This window comes from Micropterus salmoides, unplaced genomic scaffold (assembly GCF_014851395.1).
Source record: "Micropterus salmoides isolate LMB-PRFRI ecotype aquatic unplaced genomic scaffold, ASM1485139v1 Ms_hic_scaffold_1, whole genome shotgun sequence".
NCBI classification, from domain to species: Eukaryota; Metazoa; Chordata; class Actinopteri; order Centrarchiformes; family Centrarchidae; genus Micropterus; species Micropterus salmoides.
In genome coordinates, this window is record NW_024040040.1 from 56,431,127 (window position 1) to 56,456,114 (window position 24,988).

Sequence of the window (24,988 nt, forward strand, 5' to 3'; positions counted from 1 at the left end):
AGCGGCAAGTGCTATGTAGCTCCACATAGGGGACACATGAAGTGACATATAACACCTCCATGCAGTGTCGGAACTGCGTAGCAAATTCAAAGCCGCACACACAAAATATGCAACGCGGCCGGCTCACACCCCCCGACGTGCTACAAGAGCGAGGGCCCACCCATCGCTGTTTGCAGCTTTAATCTGATATTGTTTTTATATTAGTAATGCAAACAATCAGCACATATTCTTTGTTTTATCTCACATTGTTTCTCTTCTTTAGTGAGTGGTGGTCTGCAGGAGGTTTTAGATGAACATAAGATCAGTCTGAGGAGGAGATGTGAACGTGTGACTGAAGGAAGTGATGAAACAGGAAGTGGAACCCTCCTCAACAGGATCTACACTGAGCTCTACATCACAGAGGGACAGAGTGAAGAGGTTAATACCCAGCATGAGGTGAGGCAGCTTGAGACAGCTTCCAAGATGGAGATCCTCCATGACACTCCAATCAAGTGCCAGGACATCTTTAAAGCCTTACCTGGCCAACAGAGAGCCATCAGAGTGGTTCTGACCAACGGCGTCGCTGGCGTTGGAAAAACCTTCTCGGTGCAGAAGTTCACTCTGGACTGGGCAGAGGGCTCGGAAAACCAAGATGTCGTTCTGCTGGTTCTGCTCTCGTTCAGGGAGCTGAACTTGATCAAAGATGAGCGGCACAGTCTCCTCACGCTGCTCCATGTTTTCCATCCAACATTACAGAAGGTCCCAGCAGAGAAGCTCGCCGTCTGGAAACTGTTGTTCATCTTTGACGGCCTGGATGAAAGCAGACTTTCATTGGATTTCCACAACAGTGAGGTTGTGTCTGATGTCACACAGAAGTCATCAGTCAACCTGCTGCTGACAAACCTCATCGAGGGGAATCTGCTTCCCTCGGCTCTCGTCTGGATAACTTCCGACCTGCGGCGGCCAATCAGATCCCTCCTTCGTGTGTCGGCAGGGTAACTGAAGTACGAGGCTTCACTGACGCCCAGAAGGAGGAGTACTTCAGGAGGAGAGTCAGTGATGAAGAGCTGTCCAGCAGAATCATCTCACACATCAAGACCTCCAGGAGCCTCCACATCATGTGTCACATCCCAGTCTTCTGCTGGATCACTGCTACAGTTCTGGAGCACATGTTGACTACAGAGCAGAGAGGAGAGCTGCCCAAGACCCTGACTGACCTGTACTCACACTTCCTGCTGGTTCAGATAAAGAGGAAGAAGCAGAAATACGATGAGGGACAAGAGACAGTCCACAGAACTGATGGAGGCTGACAGGGAGGTTCTTCTGAAGCTGGGGAGGCTGGCGTTTGAACAGCTGGAGAAAGGAAACATCATGTTCTACCAAGAAGACCTGGAGCAGTGTGGTCTTGATGTCACAGAGGCCTCGGTGTACTCAGGAGTTTGTACAGAGATCTTCAAAAGAGAGAGTGTGATCTTCCAGAAAACAGTCTACTGCTTTGTTCATCTGAGCATTCAGGAGTTTCTGGCTGCAGTCTACATGTTTCACTGTTACACTAACTGGAACTCAGAGGTACTGGAGGACTTCCTGGGAAAAGACTGGAAATACAAAAAACAGTGCCTCATCCCTGGATGTCTTTCTGAGGAGAGCCATGGAGAAATCCCTTGGAAGTAAAAATGGCCACCTGGACCTGTTAGTTCGCTTCCTTCATGGCCTCTCTCTGGAGTCCAACCAGAGACTCTTAGGAGGCCTGCTGGGTGAGACAGACAACAGTCCAGAAATCATCCAGAGAGCCATAAACAACCTGAAGGAAATAAAATAGTAATAAGATCTCTCCTGACAGAAGCATCAACATCTTCCACTGTCTGACGGAGATGAACGACCTCTCAGTACATCAGGAGATCCAAGAGTTCCTGAAGTCAGAGAACAGATCAGAGAAGGAACTCTCTGAGATCCACTGCTCAGCTCTGGCCTACATGCTGCAGATGTCAGAGGAGGTTCTGGATGTGTTGGACCTGCAGAAGTACAACACATCAGAGGAGGGACGACAGAGACTGATTCCAGCTGTGAGGAACTGCAGAAAGGCTCGGTAAGTCCAGATGTAATTAACATTATAAATCAGTGTACATTTGTGTGGGTGGCGATGGTGCATTGGATAATATACATGCCTTTGGTGTGAGAGACTCAGGTCATTCTACTTACATCTAATAATTGTTGCATTTGACAGTTCTGTCTTCTGTATATCTTCATCTGAGTGATGAAGCAACATGCAAAACTGGTAAAACACAGGGACTTTAGGTTAAGTTTCATCACAGCAGTATTTTATCACAACATATTGCAGTATTTCACAGTAATCAGTGAATGCAATAAAGTAATTATTACCTGAGTAGGTTCTGCACTGTCTTATATCATCAGACATACAGAGACATACCTGATTGTTTACCGCTATGCTTCAGAGTTTGAAATAAGATCTGTTTTATTTTCCATAGAATATATCCTATCCTTGCGGGTCTATTTCAAGTACTATTTAAAAACGATATAATAGTCTTTGGTGATAAATGATCCAAATGTCCAGCGAGGTGCGGACAACTCGGCACAACACTGGTGAAGATGGGGCTTCGTCTCTTTAGCAAGTGTTCCTCTTCTGCCACTACACACAAACATCCTACGCTTAGACAAGAGCACAGACTCCCCGTCCTTAAGGGTTAGAGTTACAATTTAGGATTTATTCATACACTTTAAAAACAATTATAAAATGCTTTTTTCTTTTTACATGTTTAGTGACAACACTACATGTTGCAATTTATATTGTAATAGACGGTATGTTAACTTATTGGGAGAAAACTGTTTCTATGTAAAATCAGACATTGAGCACCCACATATTGCCAAAATGGCATGATCCACATTTCGCTGCAAAAGTTTGACTGTGAGATTGACAGTCAAATCAGGCTCTGTCCATCAAAGCACCAAATTATCAACTCTTCGGGATCAGTCCTAGTAAAAAGTGCTAATAAAGGATTATTATTATTAAAGTGTAACCTCTCCTGAAGCAGTCACTATTGTTTATTTATGTGTCCTGAAAGAATTCCTGGCTGTGGACTCTCAGAGACTCACTTTGAAGTTGTGGCCTCAGCAATGAAGTCCAAACCCTCCTATCTGAGAGAGTTGGACATGAGCAAAAACAAGCTGCAGGATTCAGGAGTGAAGCTTCTGTCTGCTGGGCTGGAGAGTCAACACTGTAGACTGGAGAGTCTGAGGTCAGTTCACTTCTTGTAATGAAAAGTTGAGAAATGAAACATTTGATTTTTGAAGCTTTTTAGCTTCCACAGACTCACATTGTGTTCCATAAGTCAGTGGAGATGATATTCAATTCAATTCAATTCAATTTTATTTATATAGCGCCAAATCACAACAACAGTTATCTCACAGCGCTTTTCATAAAAGAGCAGGTCTAGACCGTACTCTGTGATGTTATTTAGTATTTAGATATCAGTACTGATGAGGCTGTAGAGTGTGTGAGGGATATGAATGAGGGTTGAGATGGATGGGGCAGTGGGGGGTGCTAATGCTAACAGGGAAGATCTGATGATAGCAGATAGAAACAGGCTGCAGAAAGTTTGAGAGAGACAGGATAAATAAAGAAAAGAATGACATAAGTGCAGCTCAATAAAGGGGAAGTTAGGAACTGTGATGATCTTTATGATATCAGAAGTGTAATTACTACCAAACAGTTACCACAAAGCAAGCTCAGTTCTTGTTCTCCCCTGTGACACCACAATGGTGGAATGAGCTACCACCTGCCATCAGAGTACAGGCGTGCCTCTCTAACTTCAAGAAACTCAGCAGAGAACACTTCTTCTGAGAACACCTTCCTTCCTGTGATCTTCTTCTTCTGTCTCCTTACATATCCCTTGCATTGATTGCACTATTCCATTATCCCTTACTTCTTTCCTTAGGTATTTACCCCACTGATGCCATACGTACTATTAGCTTTACTTGTATTTACTGCTGCTCTTAGTAGTATGTATTGTCACTTGTAGATATCTTACTATATTGATGCTTTATTGATGCTTGCATGTTGTTCTTGAAATGTAAGTTGCTTTGGATAAAAGCGTCTGCCAAATGAGTAAATGTAAATTTACTACAAAAAGATCGCAGGTAAGACCAGTCATAATGGTTGTGATTTAGAGCAACAGACTTTAAATAGTTTTTAAAAAGTTTCTGTTTTCTAGTAAAACAAACTCTATTTAGGAAGAGATGTTTGGTGATAAAGTTCAGTAAAATTAGGATCTTCATGAAGATTAAACTGTATATTAACCTCACAGTTCCTCTGGTTCTGCTGCTCATTAGAACATGTCAAAAGGAGCAGCACTCTTCAACAAACAAGTAGTGCACCTTCTGAAAATCCAAGAAGTGATAATTATGAATGACCCATTATCATTAATACTTTTTGTACATACCAACTCTGAGAAGTTTTGTCAAACACGCTGAGGTAATTTTTACAAAGGTGCTAGATGCTGATTTTACTCATTTTTATCCTGTATTTTATCAAACATTTTACTTATACTTGTTTTCTCTTGTATTCTATCCAAATTAGTTTTATACTCCAATAATGCTGTCGTATTTGCACTGCATGCTTTGTGATTTATTATATGTGTGTACCTTTAAGGTTGCTGTATTTGTTTAAAAAGCTTTGTATTTGTTTTGCTTGTATTTATTTTTTCTCCCATATTTCATGTTTTCATTTTTTTAATCTCCTATCATTTATTTTTTATTCAGATTGAGGGGCTGTCGTTTGTCAGAGATCAGCTGTGCTTCTCTGGACTCAGTTCTGAAGTCCAACCCCTCCCATCTGAGAGAGTTGGACCTGAGTGAAAACAACCTGCAGGATTCAGGATTGAAGCTGCTGTCTGATGGACTGCAGAGTCCACACTGTAGACTGGAGACTCTGAGGTCAGACACCATTTTTTCCTTCTGTGCTGCGATTAATGATGATGATGTGAACGTTGTGGTGACACTATCAGTGACAGGGGGTCACACTACGCTAGCACCCAACAACTACATCTTGTCTCAAAATCACATTTTATCAAGAACACACATGCAAGTGACACAAGAAATGATGGGACTATGCCTGTAACTGGAATTGTTTACTATTATCAAGATAGACAACGACAAAGAAAATGGGTAAAAGAATGAATTGTCATATGCAGGCAGCAGGGTTGTCTGGGCTACAGAGATAGTTGGATGCGAGTAAAAAAGAAATGTATTGCAGTGACAAAGTAGCTGCCTGCTCTGCTAGCTGCCTGCTCTTATTAGTTAGATGTGGATGTCAAGTTGTCCAAATAATTAGCATGCTAGATATCTGTCTGGCGTCTGCAATGCATCGGTTTCCATTTTCTAAACTTGTACATTGTGACGTCATGAGGGGTTTCCCGAGCCAGTTATGGGGTGGCAGTGACACTGAAGGCGAACAAACAGTCAAAAAATAGGTTTCCAAACAATAGTAGGCTTTATTTTTCCTCGTGGCAAACAAAACACAAGTTGCTCAGCCTCTTTTCCTTAAACAACTGTCCAACTTAAAGTGTTGCATCGGAGAGTAAAAACTAAGCTCAAATGAACACATTAAATAAATATGGCTTTGTGGTCAACACAACATCAAACTTCCCTTGACATGGGTTGTACTTTTGCGACCTGTCTGGTGACTCTGAATCCTCCTGCAGTGCGCTTCAGGCTCCTGTGCTCCTCTTAACTGGTCCCTCATGCTCTCTCTTTGTCCTTCCTCAATCACGTGTAAAACACCTGCAGCCGTGTGTGGACTGTCTAGGGTTTGTAGTGGGAGTGGCGGCCATCTTAGAATCATGAGGCTGATGCATTCTGGGAGATGTTTTGGGATTGGCGGGAGCCATCTTGAAGCATGCCACCCGCCCATATGCCAGAATGTAGCGCCCCCCTACCACCTGTCCCCTGGTGATGCCACAACATTTTAAACCTTCTTCAGCTCTGAACAGATTTCTAAACACTAAATGATTTTAAGCCGGAACATTTTCTTTTAATGTTACATCATTTATTCTTTATTCAGATTGAGTCACTGCAGTTTGTCAGAGATCAGCTGTGCTTATCTGGCCTCAGCTCTGAAGTCTAACCCCTCCCATCTGAGAGAGCTGGACCTGAGTCTCAACGAACTGCAGGATTCAGGAGTGAAACTGCTGTCTGCTGGACTGCAGAGTCCACACTGTAAATTGGAGACTCTGAGGTGAGACGCCATGTTTTACTTTTGTGCTGAGATTAATATGGTAAAAGTTGTGGTGACACTGAACTGCAGACATAAGGCTAATATTATAGTGTTTTAAACTCAGTATCTTAATGCTAAAGTCTGCGACAGTAACAAATATAATCAGTATTTGCTTTTTCCAACATTGTTTTTAAGCTCTTATGTGATGCTTATACTGACTAAATAGTTTAAAGTGAAGAAGCTTTGATTTGATGACTAACATAACATAATTTATTCTTTATTCAGACTGAGTTGGTGCAATTTGTCAGAGATCAGCTGTGCTTCTTTGGCCTCAGCTCTGAAGTCCAACCCCTCCCATCTGAGAGAGCTAGAGCTGAGTCTCAATGACCTACAGGATTCAGGAGTGAAGCTGCTGTGTGGATTCCTGGAGAGTCCACAATGTGGACTAGAGATTTTAAGGTCAGTTTACTGACTCTGTTTCTACTGTAGATCTCATATATTAATTATTAATTAAACCTAATTTATGTTCATACATAAACTTACATCCATAAAGTTGTAGATTTCCTGTTTTTTTCTTTAAAATTTCATGTTTTCTGTACCAATTTTAGTCTGCAGTCACATAGACTTCTGTTTCTTAAAGAAATATAGAAAAAGTGATACTGGACATCAAGTGTTCATCCCACAGCTTCACACGGGACACCATATCATTGTTGTCAGGATGAGATTTAGCGCCAAATCACAACAACAGTTATCTCCCAGTGCTTTTCATAAAAGAGTCAGGCCAGGAAAAACTTCCTTTTAAGAGGCAGAGAGATGGAAGGCAGCCTACACAATATACACACACAGAGGTACAGACCGTAAAGGTGATGTTGCTAAAGACTAAATGAAAAATGGTACAGATATTTATAGTAGTGTTAATGGTAACAGTCGTAATGTTAATGATTATAATAACAATAATACCAATAATTAACAAAAAAAATCTATAAAAAAACAATAATTGTAGCAGAGGGTGTTGAGCAGGAAAACGGGGGCAGCAGGTGACCCGCAACCACAGATCCAGACTCCACAGCTCCAGAGCCAGAAACACCTGCAGGAAGTGATAGGAGGAGAGAGGAGTTGGACGAGAAAGCACAAGACTACCAGAAAGGGGAGAAGTTGTGTTAGTAACGTGCAATAATGGAGAGAAAGTAGAGGAGAGAGGAGCTCAGTGCATCATAGCAAATCCCCCGGCAGTCTAGGCCTATAGCAGCATAACTAAGGGATGGTTCAGGACTCACCTGAGCCAGCCCTAACTATAAGCTTTATCAAAGAGGAAAGTCTTAAGCCTACTCTTAAATGTGGAGATGGTGTCTGCCTCCTGAACCCAAACTGGAACCTGGTTCCACAGGAGAGGAGCTTGATAGCTGAACGCTCTGGCTCCTAGTCTACTTTTGGAGACTCCAGGAACCACAAGTAAACCTGCATTCTGGGAGCGCAGTGCTCTGGTGGGGTAGTAAGGTACTATGAGCTCTTTAAGATAAGATGGTGCCTGACCATTAAGAGCTTTGTAGGTAAGAAGAATTATTTTAAATTCTATTCTGGATTTTACTGGAAGCCAATGCAAAGAAGCTAAGACAGGAGAAATATGATCTCTTTTCCTGGTTCCTGTCAGAACACGTGCTGCAGCATTCTGGATCAGCTGAAGAGTCTTAATGGACTTTTTCGAGCAGCCTGATAATAAGGAATTGCAGTAATCCAGCCTAGAAGTAACAAATGCATGGACTAGTTTTTCTGCATCATTTTTAGACAGCATGTTCCTGATTTTCGCAATATTATGTAGGTGAAAAAAGGCAGTCCTTGAAATTTGCTTAATGTGAGACTTAAACGACATGTCCTGATCAAAGATAACTCCAAGATTCCTCACAGTGGTGCTGGAGGCCAGGGCGATGCCATCAAGGGAAACTATATCTTTAGATAATCCATTACGGAGGTTCTTAGGCCCCAGAGCAATAACTTCAGTTTTATCTGAGTTTAACATTAGAAGATTACAGGTCGTCCAGGTTTTAACATCCTGAAGGCACATTTGAAGTTTAGCTAACTGATTAGTTTCATCTGGCTTGATCGATAGATATAACTGAGTATCATCTGCTTAACAATAAAAGTTTATGGAGTATTTCCTGATTGTATTGCCTAAAGGAAGCATATATAAAGTGAACAGGATTGGTCCGAGGACAGATCCTTGAGGAACTCAATGACTAACTTTGGCGTGCATGGAGGACTCATCGTTAACATATACAAACTGAAATCGGTCTGATAAATAGGACTTAAACCAGCTTAGAGCGGCCCCTTTAATGCCAACGAAGTGGTCCAGTCTCTGCAATAGGATCTGATGGTCAATGGTATCAACTTCTTTCTCCAGAACCTTAGAGAGAAATGGAAGGTTAGATATAGGTCTATAGGTGGCTAAAACATCCGGATCAAGTTTGGGCTTTTTCAGAAGAGGTTTAATTACAGCTACTTTAAAGTACTGTGGTACATAGCCTGTTGATAAAGATAGATTGATCATATCTAGTATAGAAGTGCTGACTAAGGGTAAAACATCTTTAAGCAACCTAGTCAGGATGGGGTCTAAGAGGCAGGTTGATGGTTTAGATGAAGAAATTATTGAAGTTAGTTGGTAAAGATTGAGGGAAGCAAAGCAGTCTAAACATATATCTGGTTCTACAGCTGTTTCTAAGGTTCCTGAGTTTGGAGATAAGTCGGTGCCAGTTGAGTGCAGGTCATAGTGAATTTTGTTTCTAATAGTTAGAATTTTATCATTAAAGAAGCTCATGAAGTCGTAACTACTGAGAGCTATGGGAATACTTGGCTTAATAGAGCTGTGACTCTCTGTCAACCTGGCTACAGTGTTGAAAAGAAACCTGGGGTTGTTCCTATTTTCCTCTATTAATGACGAGTAGTATGCTGCTCTGGCATTACGGAGGGCCTTCCTATAAGTTTTAAGACTATCTTGCCAAATTAAACGAGAATTTTCCACTTTGGTGTTTCCGCGATATTTGCTTTAATTTGCGAGTTTCAGTATTATACAATGGAGCTAACCGTCTTTGTTTTATTATTTTCTTTTTTAGAGGGGCTACAGAGTCGAGTGACATTCGCACTGACCCGGTGCTCGGTACACTATAACAAAAAGAACTGGTTGCGGTGATTTCCATTTGGGTGCAAAAGACCAAGAACAAGGCTTTCAAATGAGTTATAGTTTGGTTTAGGTTTAGAGCTGATTATTAGGCTAGAGTCAAAGATAGCTGCAACTCCACCTCCTCGGCCTGTGCCTCGAGGAATGTGAGTATTAATATGACTGGGAGGGGTGGATTCATTTAGGCTGACATATTCTCCATCACCCAGCCAGGTTTCAGTAAGACCAAATAAATCAATATCATAATCTGATATTAGTTCATTTACTAGTACACCTTTAGAAGAGAGAGATCTGATGGTTAAGAGTCACTATAGGGTTTTCACTAAGTAACTCCTGAAATGGAGGAGCAGAGAAGTGTGTTAGACTACGACTCTGCCTCCTGGTCTCAACTCTGGGTTGTCATGGATTTGGTCCACTAATAAACTTGGCCAGATTTCTAGAAATGAGAGCTGCTCCTTCCCAAGTGGGATGGATGCCGTCTCTCCGAATCAGACCAGGCCTTCCCCAGAAAGTCTGCCAATGATCAACAAAGCCCACATCGTTTGCTGGACACCACTTCGACAACCAGTGGCGGAATGGCGACATGCGGCTATACATGTCATCACTGGTCAGATTTGGCAGGGGTCCAGAGAAAACTACGGTGTCCGACATTGTTTTTGCATATGTACACACCGACTCAACATTAATCGTAGTGACCTCCGATTGGTGTAACCGGGAGTCATTACCGCCGACGTGAATAACAATCTTACTGTATTTACGTTTATCCTTAGCCAGCAGTTTCAAATAAGACTCAATGTCGCCCGCTCTGGCCCCAGGGATGCACTTAACTATGGCCGCTGGCTTCGCTAACTTCACGTTTCTCAAAATGGAGCTGCCAATGATCAGAGTTGGTTTCTCGGCGGGTGTGTCGCTAAGTGGGGAAAATCTGTTAGAGACGTGAACAGGTTGATGATGCCCCGTGGGCTTTGAATGCTTACGACTATTCTTCCGTCGGACAGTCACCCAGCCACCCAGCCACCCCTTCCTGGCTGCTCAGGGGAGGCCGTTCCACACAGACTACCGGGGACTGGCTAGCTACAGTAGCTAAAGACTGATCTACCAAGGTGCGAAGCCGGACTTCTAAATCACTGAGCCTCGCCTCCATGTCTACAAATAAACTACACTTATTACACGTACCATTACTGCTAAAGGAGGCAGAGGAGTAACTGAACATCTGACACACCGAGCAGGAGAAAGTAGGAGAGGGAGAAGCCATTGCTAGCTGCTAAGCTAAAGTTGCTAACGGCTAAGCTAAAGTACTGTAGCGCTAGCTACAAAAACTTTTGAACAACTATGAGATTGAACAGCAGTCACTAAAAGATGGAAAGAACTGTGAGTGCTTAGGCAAAATTACTGTAAGAATAAGTGTTTAGCGGACAGTTGGCCGCTGTAATCTAAAAAATGTAACTGGTATTTAGCGAGAGCAGCACAACATGGTACCAACACACAAGCAACGGAAACGGAAATGATTCAACACGCTCAACTACTACAAGTACTGTGATGGCAATTCGAGTTTTCAAATAAACAGCTCAGGCTAACACTTGTCTTTCTGTGAGTTTTATTCAAATCTTCTGCAGAAGGACTCACAGCAACACACATATGCCGTGTACATGTATGCTTGAATGAGTGAGGAGAGCTCAGTGAGCCTGTTATTTATCCAGCTTTGGGGTCAATCATATCGTCCTACCAAGTCTGGATAACACAGAGAACAGAGATATTTTGACTGTTATGTTTACACAGATTCACAGCCACACAGATGAGTCTCCCTGAGTCCAGGTTTACATGCAATATGTTTGGAATTCCCATTACAGTACACCCCTCACATTTTGTAAATATTTGTTTATATATTGTCATGTGACAACACTGAAGAAATGACACTTTGCTCCAAAGTAAAGTAGTGAGTGTACAGCTTGTATAACTGAATCTTCTGTCCCCTCAAAATGACACATCACACAGGCATTCATGTCTAAACCGCTGGCAACAAAAGTACATCAACCTTTATTCTGTATTATCTTCCCTGCCATGTCATGATTTCGGTGCTTTCACACCTACAGTTCTATTCATTTGGTCCAGACCAAGTGAAAGAAAATGATACCCTGTTGCATTTTAGTTCTAGTCCGGTTCATGTTCACACTGCCGTTTTACAAACAAACCAAGAGAAGTAACCATGACGTTACCCAGACTCAAAGGTAACTTGTTGATTGGACAGCTTTGGCAATTGTCATCCTGCATCATCAGGACCCACGTGGGGGAAAACTCCGGTGGCTGACAGAAGTTTATGCAGCACTTCAATGCATGTATTGCAAAGAGCTCACAATGTAATCATTTAGTATAAGCATGATTAGTAATGTTAGGCCGCAGATTGACTGCAAAGCCTATTGTGAACAATAACGTTATAATTCACGCCTGTTAGCGTATAGTATAGCAAATGTTTTATGGACTTAATAAGCTGACCAGGTAAACAGAGTACTATTTTCCCTCCTTTAACAGATTTTTACCTATTATTCAGGGAAATACATGCGCTGACAAGTATACGTTACCAAATGATTTTCAGAAACATAGCATGGCATATACAGATCAATTATAAGATTGCTGAACACATTTTGTAGTAAACAGATGGATTTATTAGTGTTTTAGCTTTGGAAATAATGCTAATGCTATCTGTTATCATAAAATCCTGTGGTTGGTTCATTTGCTTTTGCACCACAAGCGAAAAGCTCCAGAGTTAGTTTGAAAGCGTAGGTGGTCTAGGTACAATTGTTTGGTTCACTTTTCATGCGCACCCAAGTGCGATAGCTGCATTCCCCCCATGCCCAAACAAACTGCCACAAGGGGGAACACGAACTCTAGTGCGATTAAACCAAACTAAATGAGGTGGGTGTGAAAGCACCCTTAGTCTTCCCTCATCTTTGTGTCTTCGTTTGGGGAAGTAACCTCTTTAATATGCATGTGGCAACTTTTCACCTCAATGACAAATCATTAAATTTTAATTCAGTTAGAAATTCCTGGACATTAATAGCTCCTGTGTTCCAGCAGCTTTCTGCTCATGTTCAAAACTGTTGCATGTGAAACCGAAAGTAACGGAAAAACTTTTGATCAGGCTGAAATCTCACCACAAATCCACTGTCAGGGTTTGTGGTGTGGAGAAGGTTGGTGGAATCAAATGCAGAACACATAGCGGAGGAGGTACAGTTCAAAGGGTTTATTCAACAAACTAAAGGCTAGCACACTTACAAAGAGTGGCTGAGTCCAGGGAATCCAAAATCATATAGGAACTAACAAAGCAGGTGATCTAACAGAGAAAATCCAATGAACACGCAGGGAATAGGAAGGCAACAGGATGAGACAGAGTGAACTACTACCACAAACAGACAGAGCGTCAACATGCTACAAAGACTAGACAGAAACACCAGGTATGTATATACACACAGGGACTAATGAGCAGGGCGGGAGCAACACAGGTGACAGACATGAGGCTAACGAGGCAGGCAGAGAGAGACCAGAGGGGAGAACAGAGAGAAAGCCAGGCAGAGGGATACTGGAGGGAAAAGACATGACAGGTTACTGAACACATAACAGATCAGAGGAATAAATATAAACAAATAAAAACACTGAAATGGGAACTAAGACACCAAGAAAACCCAAAACACAACAGACTATATAACTGATACTGGACATAGGACCACAACGAAGGTTAGAGTCAAGGGCAACTGGACTTGGTTGAAGATACTGGAAGACATTTCGTCCCTCATCCAAAGGACTTCTTCAGTTCTGACTGACTGGCAGGGAAACTCAGCTATTTAACCTCAGTGGGGTCGTTGGCCCGGGTCATCGATACTGCTGGTTCGTTAGTGTTCCTTGTTGCTGTGACGACAGTCGTTACAGTCGTTAAGACTACCTGTGGCCAAGACTGAACGACCATCGTTGGTATCTTCACCTGAGGCCAATAGGTTACGTTTGTTGAGTTTCCTGGGAAGTGATGAAAGGACAGCATTGTAACTCGGGGATAAGTGGTGGCGTAGACCCCCCTCCCCTATTCAATGACGGCTTCTCGACCCGGGTGTAGATGCTTCCTTGACACCTCTTTCAAACCATCCATCTTCTCTGTCTAAAATGTGCACCTGGTGGTCCTCAAACGAGTGTCCTCTGTCCTTCAGATGTAAGTAGACAGCAGAGTCTTGACCTGAGGAGTTGGCCCTTCTGTGTTGAGCCATGCGTTTGTGTGTGTGTGTGGTGTGAATTGAACAGTAGGTATTGGTCTGTGTGTGTGGGTTTTCTGTAAACACCAATCTGCAGGCTCCTGTCCTCTTCAATGTGTACAGCGCAGTCCAGGAAGGTCCAAACTGTTGTTGTGAACATCTTCTCGTGTGAACCTGATGTTACTGTCCACAGAGTTGATGTGTTCTGTGAAGGCTTGCACTTCCTGGCTTTTGATTTTGACCCAGGTGTCGTCCACATATCTGTACCAGTGGCTCGGTGCTGTTCCTCTGAAGGAGTTGAGGGCTTTGTTCTCCACTTGGTGGTTGGGTCTCGTCTCAGTGTCTCATACGTGTTTGTGTCCATTAGTTTTGTGTTGACTTTGTTCTGGTAGTTCAGGCTGTGTTAAGGACTACCGTGCATCTTTCTTTCTTAGGATAGTGATGTTTTGATCCTTGCTCAGAGATGTCACAGCCTTCCTTTCTTGGATGGTGAGGTTGGAAGGGGGGGCCTTCGCATTAGAAAGGGCTGCAGATACCTTTAGTCTGAGCTGTTCCGCTTCTGTTTCTGTTAATTTGTTTTTCCTAATGGCCTATTCTGTGGCTGTGATGAGGTCTACTATAGGTAGTTGCTGTGGCAAAGTTTAATCCTTTGGCCCGAACGTCTTTCTCTGGTTGGGTGAGTTCCCTAACTGACTAACTAAGTTTTTCACCCATCTGTTGTCTGTTTCATGTGTTGTGGGGTTGTTGTCCTTTCTCATACATAGGACAGAACCCAAAACACAAACCGACACAGAATGAGAAGCTAAGACACAGGCTAACTCTAACACAGGGATCATAGCAGACAAAACCTAAACAAGAACACAGAATACAGAGCAGACTAAACTAACATAATGCAGACGAGGAACAAGAAGTAAATACTAAAACTAAGGCACAGGACTGGGAAAAAAGACATGGAACGCTGGTATGGCATCAACTGGGCAGAGTTGTCAGTTACACATTCACAGGTGAAAAATGTAATTTGCGTGAATCTTGAGAGACAACTTTTTACCTGACGAGAAATCTTGTTAATCTCGCAAGATCTTGTGGCACGACACCCCTAGTAGTAATATTTTGTTTGGTTTCTGTTTATTTCAATGTGCTTTCTCAAATAATGTCGGATCATTGATATTGATTGTTTAGAACACACACACACACACACACACACACACACACACACTCAGAGGAACACAAAGATCAAAGCATATTTCCAAGTGCAGCTGTTTAAAGGATTAATACAGTTTTTCTCCTCTAATTCCAGACTGGCCTGAGATCAGCAGAAACCCATTGATCTATGTTGACATGAATAGGTGTATGAATGTTGTGCTGGCATTTTAGGGAAAAGCTCATTGATTAGGACATAGTAATGTTGAGCTCCACATTTAAAACCTGGACACATCTGATTGGATTAGAAATAATGTAGATTTTTATCTCCATCATTTATTCTTTATTCAGACTGGGTTACTGCCATTTGTCAGAGATCAGCTGTGCTTCTCTGGCCTCAGCTCTCAAGTCCAACCCCTCCCATCTGAGAGAGCTGGACCTGAGTGACAACAAGCTGCAGGATTCAGGAGTGAAGCTGCTGTCTGCTGGACTGGAGAGTCCGCACTGTAGACTGGAGACTCTGAGGTCAGTAATGAGTTTAAGTCAGGCCATGCTGATTAGCTAATTGGGGGGGGGGGTCTTGTTGTAGTTAGAGAGGTGAGTAGTTCTTTCAGATAAGGGGGGACATTTTCATAGATGGAGGGAATGGAAAATGGGAGTGATGAGGTCATACTTCGGATTCTCATCAGGATCCTTGTAGCACTGTTTTGAACATATTATTATTTTTGTATTGTAGATTTAATGTTCATGTATGTTTATTAAGAGAGAGTTTCCTCAAACACACAGCCATTTCTGACAAATCTAACTGTGTCAAAATTGCTATTAACAATCAATTCCCTTAAGTGTCTGTATCTGAAATGCATTGGTGTACATACATTTAGCTTCCTCAGTGTTGAAGGTTCACCTGTCACATTGACTGGAGTCAAGAAGATGAGAGAGTCACCAGGATACTTCAGCTTTCTACAAGGTCACCGGTATGAAGAAAGACCTCCAGTCTTCGGTAATGAACCTGGACCATCAGACTTAAAGTAAGAGACCGTTTCTACTGTAATCTGACCTGAAATGTTAACACAAAGTCTGTCTGTCTGTCCGTCCTCCACTTTTTTCAATAAAAACATTTGTAAGCCTTGGACTTTTATCTAGCACCATCATCATGTCCACATTTGAATGTGTACTTTTGTTTATGACCAAATACCTGCAGACCTAGAGACATTCCCATCAGCCTCAGCCGTACTCTGTGTCTGGTAATTAGCTAATATTAGCATGCTAAAACGCTGAGCTAAGATGGTGAGCATCTAATATTTGGGGTGTAAATATTAATTTTGGGTGCTGCATTATAATGGGGCTCTACTATATCTGAGCTTCACTCTTTCTCTTGAGCCATTTTGGAGTCCTCTGGATATTTAATGTATTCTGCTGCTCCTAAAATTGATGAAACGAGCTGATGTGATTGGCCATTATAGAAGCCAACCACTCCAGGCTACTTCCTGTTTCATGTGAATGTACATCTAGCTAGATCGGAAAATTCAGGTTGACAATAAGATAAAAGTTTGGTGACTGGTTGTGTGGAATCACCAGAGTATAGTTTAGTGAAGAGACACCCACCAACTGAGTCTGATCATTGTAACACTCTTCATAAGAGATAACAGCTATATTTGTTATTCCTACAGGGCGGATGGCAAAGAAAACAGGGCTACAGGGGATGAAGAGGATCAGCTGCATCCTGATGATCCAGAGAGGTTGAAGAAGCAGCAGCAGCTTCTGTGTGAAGAGGCACTGAATACAAATGTTAAAATTTTTATTAGTTTGTGCCTGATGACCATTTATACCCAATTAGGAAAAAACACAGTACAGTTTAAAGAAAATAACCAAAAATATTGGGCAAAAAGTCTATGATCATCACTGTCAGATAATTTACCCCGTAAAAACCTTTTGATTTTGTCTACCTATCAAACTCCTGCTTAATTTACAAACTTACCCACAATCCTGCTCCTCCCCCACTGGCAGAATTTGCTTAACTATGCTGAGATGACATCAGGCAAACAGCAGCATCTACCAGAGGTATTGTGTAGTACAGCACAGGTCTGCTGGATTTAGCATGTCAGCTTTCTCCATTAGAGCTGCAACACAATACCCATCAGACAATGCTCTACTCTCTAGTTTTAAATCACCAATTGATAGCTGAATTAAAACCAATCATGTGACCATTATTCACAGAGTAAAAAATATTTATTTTTTGTATGATGTAATGTATTACATGAAAAGTGATTTTAGTTTAGTAAGATGCAATATTTATTCTCTGTACCCCTGTCTGAAATTAACATTTGATGCTATATTGTTGATTTGCCTGCCCAGGGATGGCTGATGAAATCTTGCCACCTGGCTAACTCTGGGAGAGTCAATGACTGTCCATTATCCCTGTTAAATAAACAAAAAGAAAAAGTTAAGAGCACACGTAGTAAAAGAAGAGAAGAAACAATGAGGACCCTGTCAACTGTTTATAACTGAGTTAGTTACCAGTTTCTGCTCCCATCTCAACGTGTTCAATATCTAATTCACTGCCTTTTTTATTGTAGGAGAAGTTAAGATTCACACCTGAACTGCTGACTGAGTCTGAAAAGACTTCATACAGGTAACCAAATCATAAAATGCAGAATACTCCTTTCAGTGACACTTTAACTGAAAGGTCAACCTTTTCAGTAGAGTTTAGCTCATGTAGCGCCGGAATGCTTCAACAGAACTGCTCATCGGATGGTCGAACATCTTCACCTCACACAGTGATTGGTCAGCTGAGCTTCTTTAATTCTCCACACAACTATTTTACTTAAAGGTTTGAAATAGTTCATATAGCACTAAAGGATCCAGGTAACTTTTTTTCAGGAGAGATTTCATCAAGGTCATATTTATCCAAGATGGGCTAAAATCAAGCGCAACTGTGCTCAGTTGAAGACACTCATCCACTCATCCAAGAGGCTTCTTCAGTTTTGACTGACTGGAAGGGAATCTCAGCTGGAGATTGTACTGGGAATAGGTGGTGTCACAAATGTGGTACAGGCCGAGGTTAGTTCTGTTGTTCAAGGTGTTGTGTTTTAGCAATCGTGTCCTCAGAGTTTCTACTGCCTCCATGGTGGGGATTCAGGTGAACAAGGAGGTCACATCATCGGACACCATGTTTAGAATATTTTACCATTCCTTGTGGAAAAAAAAACTATAGCATGGAGAAAACACATCAATAAGAACAGCAGGTCTGTTGCTATTTAACCAGGTTTCTGTTAAAACATGGAGTCAAGTTTATGTTCAGATATGAGTTCATTATCATGCCATTTTCTTTCTTAGTGCAGGACGTGGAACACTTAATGGGATGGAGGTCAAATTATTTGCAATTTGAGTACAGTTTAATTGATGGATCTCAAATATTGCTTGTTGTAAATTAAGTGGGATGAAATTGGACTGAAAGAGCGAAGCCTGGTGAAGTAACCCAAGCCATGTTAAAGAGCTGGAATTGGACCAGAAATCAGGATCCTTTTACATGTGGACAGGTGTGTGGCTAGGAATTGTCATTATTCACCCAGGCTTTTAAACCCATACCAGCTCTGCCTTCAGTGGCTGTCAAGGATCATCAGTTCTATTGTTATGAATGTTATTGATGCCATTGCTCCAATCAGATCAAAGTTGTCTGGTAGGATAAAAGCACCATGGAGAAATGCCACACTGATAAAAGCTCAAAAAAAGAGTGTAGAGGGGCAGAACGCAGGGGGCAAAAAAACAGACAGATCTAACTGTAAACCACAGAGGGCAATGCACTAATTATTTTCTCTGAGATTATTAATAAAAATAACGATTATACAAGCCCCTTACTTACTTTCTGTCATTGACTGATTGACAAACACATTAGCCTCAGTCAGGACAATAAAGTATACTACTACTACTACTACTACTACTACTACTAGTCCCTCCTGATGAACTATCCACCAAGTCATGTAATGACTGCTTTTTTTTTTTACAGATAAAATTCTAAACAAAAGAATGTCTGCAACCCCATCTTGGACAAAATGGCTACGTCACCTGGCCATATGCATAAGACTACTGGTACTCTAGTTTATTTAGCAAATTTTCACCCCCTAGGTAAAGCGACCTTGGCTGAAAATGTTAAAACCTTACGCCTACTACTTACTGCCTTGACAATCTGCCTACAGGCTTCTTTAAAGGCATTTTATCTGCGTAGCATCAGATGTAGTGCAGATAGTCAATAGTTAGGGACTTGAAGACAGCAGTTAATTAAACCACTCTTAAAAAAGTTTAATCTGGAGGCCTCAGTAGTAGATAACTACACTATCACAGAAATAATTTACATTTATTCATTTAGCTGAAGCTTTTATCCAAAGCGACTAACAACTGCTATGTATGCCAGAGGCTGCACACCTCTGGAGCAACAATGGGTTAAGCGTCTTGCTCAGGGGCACAATGGTGGATGTGTCACAGTGGGAATCAAACCCGGGACTCTCACACCAAAGGCATGTGTCTTTTCCAATTCCATTCCAGGAGATAAAGGCTTGTCATATGATCTCTGAGTCTTTGAAAGATAAAACAGATAATAGTTTGGAACCATTTCTAAGATGATAAAAACAAGACTGCCCAAGTTTTGGTCTGTGCCGCTCAAAAATTGAAAAATAAATTGATTTTAATTTCAGTGTGAACAGAAAAGTATCAGGTTGTGACTAGACAGAAAGAAATATTAAATGTAAAATACAATATAAATAAAAACTGTTGAACTCAACAGATCATGTGACCAGCAGGCTGAAAGCCTGTTGTAATCTGCCCTTCTGTGTCCTGCAGGTTCAGGTGTCCTGGTCCAGGTGTGTTCCAGTGTACTTTGACTGGACTGATGTTTGGTATGACTCAGGAGGCGGAGCTGCTGTACCGGACTGTCCAATGGGATGAGAGCCTCCTCCAATCAGCTGGCAAGACGGCTGCAGGGCTGCTGTTCAGTATCAAGTGTCCTGAGGATGCTGTCTGTCAGCTCCACCTGCCGCACTGTGAAACAAAGGACGGTGAGGACTTTGTTGTGATTAGTGAGGGGAGAGTTTTGTCTGAGCAACGATGAAACAACATCCTGTTCTTACAGTCTGAACAGCAGATAGATATTTAGTTTGTCCTGAAAGCAGTTATCGTCTGGAGGTCACAATTTTCTTATCTTTAGTTCTTTTCTTTTTACTTATTTTGCATCCTTACCATTTGTTTTTGAAATGCCTAGGCACAATATTTTATCCCCATTAGGCAGGAGCAAGGGCACCAACACTGACAGTTGTGTTCAGTAAATTGCTCAACCTGGGCAACAGTTATATTATTTAATGACTAGACTTCCTGGAAGTCTAGTCATTAAGTCATACTGAGTTTATCAGTAAACCAGAAGTTTACCAGCTCTGTGTTTTCACAGCTCTGCTGCCTGACGGTCTGCTGTCTGTCGTCCACATCACTGATGATGGAATGAGCATCCTCGAGCCGCTGGAGATTACAGACACTCATGTGGTTGTCAAAGTCCCTCACCTGTCTGCCTTCGGCCTGGTCTGGGACATCGTTAAAAGGTTGTGGACAACATCTGTTTGCGGCCAAGTTCTGCTGTTCCTCGGACCACCGAACCCAAGAACAGAGAGGCAGATCCTAAATGTGCTTCTGCTACCGAGTAACATCCATCTGGAGGAGGTAAAGCTTCATCTTACAGCTTTCAGTCTAAACTTCTCTGATATGTCTTTAAAGGACAATTGACCCTTTGCTAAGCCACGCCCCCCTTAGTTACTGTTGCTAAGTCCAACAAACTGTCGAAACCTGTCAAACATTTATCACGGCGTTGCCACTGTCTACAACTGTACTCCCTTGAGAAATATTGTCAAAATTTTTGGAAAACATGATCTCAGGAAGAAGGAGACAGTTTTGCAGTTGCATTTTACATTTGAAGGTTGTATTCAGGCTCTCAAACTGATGTGAAAAAAGTAAAGACCGAAGCTAAAGCCTACAGATCACAGAGTAAAAGTGAACCACTGTATTACCTGACTATTAAAAATGAGGACAACAATATTAAAGGTCAAGAATGTTTCTGTACAGCTGGTTAGGTCTCTATTCACTATTACAGTCATTTAAAAGCAGAACAGTAGGGCTATGTCACATTATATTCAGTAGTAAGTTAGCTAGCGTTAACTAACCTTACATTAGGAACAATCCACAGCCGACATTTTTCTGGATTTATTTTAGGTTTTGGAAAAGGAATAAATTGTACTTCTCCTTTCAACCTTCCTGGATATTGACTGTAACGATTACACCCAGGAACAGCATTTGACCATATCTTTGAAAAATACAGCAAAAAAATGCTAGAAAACAACGCCTTTTGCTTTAGAGTCAATGGAGCGCTGCCATGAAAGTGTCGGACCTCAGTTAGAGCAAGTCCTATACTGCGCTGTGATTGGTCAACTGCATATTCAGGGCGTGGCTTGACAAATCGGATACAGTTTTAAACCTGTGGAAAGTGGGGGAAAAAAAAGGTGCTGGGACTCCCCATTCACATGTTGTCCCCTTGAACAGCATAAAACTCTTTTTTGTTTTTGTGTACACCGGTTGCCAGGGCCTTATAGAATCTCACTGGACAGTTCTTGTAGAGATCTCTTCTTCAGTACTGGCGGTTCTTGTCACAGACGTTTTATCCCTGTAATTTAGGAATTTTATATTAACAGATGCAAAAATCCAATCAAGTTTGTGACAGCAGCTGATATCACTTCTGAGCCGTTGTACAACTCCATCAGTGGGCTCACTGCCTTTTTTCCTCTGCCATGACTTTTTGCTTATTAGTATTAGCCTTACGGCTTGGTGTAGTTTGTTCCAGGTTTCCTTTTTGAGAGAGGCCAATTACACCCATAAAATTATTTAGGATCCCAAATAATGAGGATTGGTCAAACTTTAGTAGAAATGTGCCGGAGGCAGTTACAACCTGTTAGTATAACATTCCCTGTTTTGTTACTCTCCGTTCACTGCAGAGCAAACAGAGAAACCTTTATACTAAACCCACTTTGGAAGATCTCCACTTGATGTGTCTAACAGATCTCAGATATTTTGTGCAAAATGAGGAATGAAGTTAAGATGTTCTGTTGTCTCTTCAGGTCAGCAAACAACAGCAGCCCTGTAAGAACATAAAGACTGCTTCTAAATGCAAACTCATCAAAGATGAAAGTTACACTCTTCTCTGTCCTCAGGCCATCAAAATTCAGCCTACGGTAAGTATGAAAATCTTTTCTAATACGATTCATCGAACTGCTGTTGGTTACCTTTGGTTTACTTTGGATGCTATGGAAGTTCTGACACTTTGGTTTTCAGGAAGAAGATTTTGATCTGGAATTTGGACCAAATTACCATCCAACATTTGAGATCCGCCTGCCAACAAACACAGAAGAAGTGACTTTAACGGTCCGAGACCAGAGACAGACAGAGGTCTGGAAGCGTGAAGTTGATCTAACAGGTGAAGTCTTTATCCATTTTCAGCATCACTCCACCTGATAGTACAGCAGGATAGATAACATTTACTGATTGATCCATGGTGCCTTAATTCTTACTCTGCCTCAGATCGTTCTTCAGTCTGCATTCATTACTTAGTCCACTTTTTTTAACCTCTTTTTAAGGATCGTATTTGTTTGTAGTGTGTATAAAACAATGAATGAAGTGACAGTGTGTTGGTGTCTGTGGTAGTGAATGATCGGCTGAATGGGCAGGTTATCAGCTTTACAGCCCTTTATAGTGGCTTTCAGCTCTGCATCTGTTTGTTTGTGGTGAATACAGTGAGAGACTTTATTAAGAAAACCAATGTGTGGACATTCATCTAAAGTACGGATGTTACGTGGGCTTTAAAATCATGTCTAAGATAGCCGTTAATGACATTTATTTTCAGTTGGAAGTATTTCCCTGTTTATCTTCTAGATTCAAGAAGGGAAACTTCACAGAGGAACATCACAGCCAAGGAGATGGTCCCAGTAGAGGAGATGGTCCCAGTAGAGGAGATGGTCCCAGTAGAGGAGATGGTCCCAGTAGAGGACAGGGTTCCAGCAGAACAAAGGGTTCCAGCAACAGAGAGGCTGAACTCAGTTCGGACACAGTTTGTGAACAGAGTCTCTGAACCTGTTCTGAACCAGCTTCTGGATAAACTCCTTGAGCATCATGTTATAAACGATGAAGAAATGCAGTCAGTCAGAACAAAAGTCAGAGCAGATAAAGCCCGAGACGTGATTGACACAGTGCGAAGAAAGGGAACTGAAGCCAGTTCAGTCCTGATCGCTGCTCTCTGTGAGGTGGATCTATGCCTTTCTAGAGTGCTGAATTTAAGATGAAGCAAATCAAAGACAATGTGACGATGAACCTCTATAACAGCTGTTTTATAGTCACTTATTGTAATCTTTGAATCAGAAGTTGTATTGTGTTTTGTGTTAAGTGAATCTGAATTACACTGCCTCAGTACACTGTATGGACATTGAGCAGGAAAACAATTCAATTAAGACGTGTCTTCAAACACGAACTAAAACAGACAGATGCTTTTGTGATCGGCAATTAGTCTAATTAAAGTTTGATCAATGACCTTTTTAAGTCACAGAAAAGTAAACCAAGCAGATCGTATTGTTCTCAATAATGTCCACCTTTTGAGGTTGCCGCTACTTTTTAGCTTATGTTAGATATGATTTAGTACATATCTGTCTAAATGTGATATGGTTCCATGTAGAATCTTTAAGCAAAATAAAAAAAACAATTGAAGGTGAAAAGCCTGATTGCCTATTTTTATTTTCAGTTTAACTTTTATTTATATTTTGCACACAACTGGAACTTTTACTTTCCCGTATTTGGTGTAAACCTCTATTTTATTTGAAACCCAATTGTTTTTTTCTCTCTGAGTAGTTTCTTTAAAGGAGGGGTACCAACAATTTTGTCTCTGTTCCCAGTTTGATGTCATTCACATTCAACAGCAATACAATAACATGACACTTTACATACAAACACTATATTGACGTATTACTCTACATTATATTACATCTAAATGAAGATGAAAGGATTAACTAACTGCGTTTTTATGTTAAAATAGTGCAAAGAAACAGAAAACGTTTGTACAACTTTTATTCGTCAATGGATTTAGAATGCACAGCGAAAATTTGAAGTTGATCGGACTAATTCCCTAGGGGGAGTTTGTTATTACAAAGTGTGTAAATCGCCAAAAATGACATTTAAATCCAAAATGACCGACTTCCTGTGGATGTCGGGCATTGCTCCAAGAGGCTTTTTTGAACGTCTGGACATGATACACATACCACAGGAATTTCGTAGACATAGGTGAAATTTAGTCCGGTGGCTGCACTGTAGGGGGCGCTAGCGAGCCATTTTGCCTGCTCAAGCGCAAAACCCATGTATGTTTAGGCCCACAAAATCGAGGTAACTTTGCAAAAAGAAAGAAAGAAAAACCCTTCAGTTTCAATAGGGACCTCGCACGGTTTGTACTTCGGCCCTAACTAACCAAAATGTTGATTGTGGACAACAACAGCTCACTGCGAGCTTTGAGGAAGTCTGCACCGTTTCACTGTTTTCATTAACAAAGCAAGTGACTGTGGCTTCTGCCGAATCATCTTTTTCCAAACTTAAACTTAAAATCTTATCGTTACCCGAGGAGTTCAATGGGACAGACCCGTTTTTTCTGGACTACACTTTCAGTGACCCCGTGCCTTCCAGCTGGATTTAAAGGGTTTAATAAACGACTTTGCACAGCGAAAAACTAAGAGCTTAAGTACGTTCTACTTACTATAATGTCAGTAGAACGTGTTTATTAGTTATTTTACTAAAAATAAATCTAGCCTAAACGCTTGTGTTTTGTTTATACCTATATACGCGTGGATATGAAACATTTTGTCAATAATGTCAACGGTGCACCGACAGTTTTCATGCGTTTGTTATTGTGCACTGTCACTATCATGATCAAGTGTGAAGGTGCGCTGTCACCTGTTCCAGTCTTTCATGTTGTCACCTGTTATGTTTTCTGTGCAGTGTGTTTCGCTGTTACTGGTTATTTTCACTTCGGAAATCCGCTGCTGACATCATGTTCTCTGATTGAGATGGGAAAGCTGCTCTAACCATCGTGTATTGAGGCTGTCATGCATGAAAGTGTAGAAAGTAGATATGAGCAGTGGAGACAGAATTATTATATATAAAGGAATC

At 41.4% G+C, this 24,988-nt stretch overlaps 1 pseudogene; it reads left to right on the forward strand.

Moving 5' to 3' along the window:
• Positions 1 to 312: 312 nt before the first annotated feature.
• LOC119887826 lies at positions 313 to 16,464 on the forward strand (annotated as a pseudogene).
• The last annotated feature ends 8,524 nt before the right edge of the window (positions 16,465 to 24,988 follow it).